This window comes from Lactuca serriola, chromosome 9 (assembly GCF_051521515.1).
Source record: "Lactuca serriola cultivar US96UC23 chromosome 9, Lser_US96UC23_V15, whole genome shotgun sequence".
NCBI classification, from domain to species: domain Eukaryota; kingdom Viridiplantae; phylum Streptophyta; class Magnoliopsida; order Asterales; family Asteraceae; genus Lactuca; species Lactuca serriola.
The window spans coordinates 101430204-101432672 of NC_136416.1; the positions used below are offsets into that span (position 1 = coordinate 101430204).

A 2469-nucleotide genomic window follows, 5' to 3' on the forward strand; every position below is an offset into this window, starting at 1 on the left:
ATTAATTTTTAAATTAAATTTGCATTTAATGTCTCATAATAGAAATAAAATATCATATACAAAAAATACAATCCATTGCATCAAATTTAATGCCATACAATTCTATTTCTTACAATATCTAAATTTGCATCTAATCTACTTTGTACATCAAATTCCAACTAAGTAAAGTTGCATCTTGTCTTTCATAATTCTTTAAGACTAATGCTCCAAGCAGCTGATTATATGGATAAGCAGTTGTACATTGGCCCATATCACTCAAGAATGACTTAGCCAAATTCAACTCCAAGTCTTTACAGCATCTTGCTAATAATGCTGCAAGATTTGAATCAAGTGGCTTCATATTCCTTTCTTCCATCAACTTTACCTGATGCACAAAATACACAGAAACAAAAAAAAATTGTAGAGGAAGGGGTAATTTGGGAAAATGTGAGGGGTATCCTCTGCAAAACAAAACAAAAAATATCCTTTGCAAGATTTGCTCTTTTGTATCCTCTACAAAACAAAACAAAAAATATATATAAAAAAATGAAATGTTTTATAGTTTTATATTATAACTATGCCTAGAGTATTGCATGCCTGGAGAACCATTTTTGCGTATACTAATTTTAAATGTTCTAGCCTGAAATATTGACAGATAATACCAATAAAGTGATGAAGGTAAAAGAAATATGTTTTCACTTGAAGTAAGTAAAAGACAGTTGATGTGATGTTATTAATATTTTATATATTAATTAATTTTCTTATGATAGATTAGCACAACAAGTTTGGAATAAATTGAAAACAAGGAGCAAACTATAAATCTTACGAAGTATCCAGTACAGATACACACTTGATAATATTGACATATGTTTCTTATGAGGTATCCATAATACGAGTGTTTCCTTTTCACTTAATGCAAAAAGAATGAATTAATAGAAGAAAAAGTAAGGAATGATAAATAACAAATAGATAATAAATAATAATACCTCTCAAACAGGATGTTACACTTCCATTAGCCGTGTAGGGGTAAACAAGTAATCTTTCGGTTGGAGTCATACAAAAGACCCTTAATCGAAGGAGATTTTTGTGCACAACTATACTAATCATCTCAACTTCTATTTGAAACTGGAGATCGCCACTTGGCGCCCTCTCTTCTTTCAATCCTTTTACAGCAACGAGGGACCTGTCTACTAATCGCCCTTTTAAGACGTTTCCAAATCTGCCCCTACCCAATATTTTCTCAATTGCTGAAACTATCTGTTGGCACTTGCAATTCTGTGGAAATTTTTTTTTTAAGTTCTCCTAAATGAACTTCTATCCTCTGCAGTTGTACACACATGTTTTCAAGTCAATTAATTGAATAGGTTTTTTAACCATTTGAAGAAAAAAAAACTTTTTTTAATGACTAACCAAGAAAATCAAAGGAAAAATCTTGAGGCTTTAGACGTTGCCACCATGCAAATGCAATAGCAGGGGCAACAAACTATAGTGTCGCCCTAGCCGCCACCTCTCCGGTTATAGCTCCAGTGACCGGGCCACAAAGATCCAGGTTTTTCGAAAAACTAAGAGTTTGACATTAATCTTGTATCAGTTATATTCTTGAAGAAAAAAATGAAATAAGAATAAGATTATTTTATTAGCAAACATGATTTGTGTAAATAGTGAAAAAAATCCATTGTCTGGAGCTGATCCTAATAGACGATTATTTGATAAATCCCTAAAATGACAAATTAGAAAATGAGAAATAGTACAGAAAAATGTTATCTGAATGATAAAATTGTAATGAAAATAGCACATAAACATCTTGTTTATTGTGAAAAACGAAATCCAATGATTACCTTCAACTTTCTAGAACACACAAAACATTACTGTCTTGAGATATTTCTTTTGTAGAGCATCATACACACCTACAAAATAACAACTCGTGAAAAAAATCAATAATAAAAACGTATAAACTCAAGCTCAAAAGCACTACAGAATGTTTATGAAACAGTATACCTTTCTTCATCCAGTCATTTAGTCTTCTGGACACTGCATCCATAGGTATAAAAGATGACCAACATAATCCCACATAGGTTGTGTTTCCATGGATGGGGTTTCTATTGCATGTAACTTCATCTGCTATACACCAACTTCTAAAAGGTTTATAAACATGTTTTGTTAGGTGACATCATCATAGATAATTTATAAAGTTTTTTCTGTGAATAAGTTTAAATGTGACATACGTGTTGGTTAGGTCAGCTATAGGTGATAGGGTAGAAATCAAATTAGTGTCATAAATAAAGGTATATATAATTAATGAGTATAGAAAGTAATAATATTGTGCTACAGTAAAAGGTAGAATAGGAAAAATCACAAGCTAGATGACTGACAAATTTGTGGTGGAGCCCTTGTAAAATCGTTGTAAGCTAAGTCGTTGCAATCATAGCAACACATTCACGTTTTTTACAGATAATAGCAATGTACTTTTAGTTTTTTTACCAAAGTAAT

General features: G+C 31.2%; 1 pseudogene; it reads right to left on the reverse strand.

The window, feature by feature from the left end:
• Positions 1–852: 852 nt before the first annotated feature.
• On the reverse strand, positions 853–2020 carry LOC145075990 (somatic embryogenesis receptor kinase 2-like; annotated as a pseudogene).
• Positions 2021–2469: the final 449 nt, after the last annotated feature.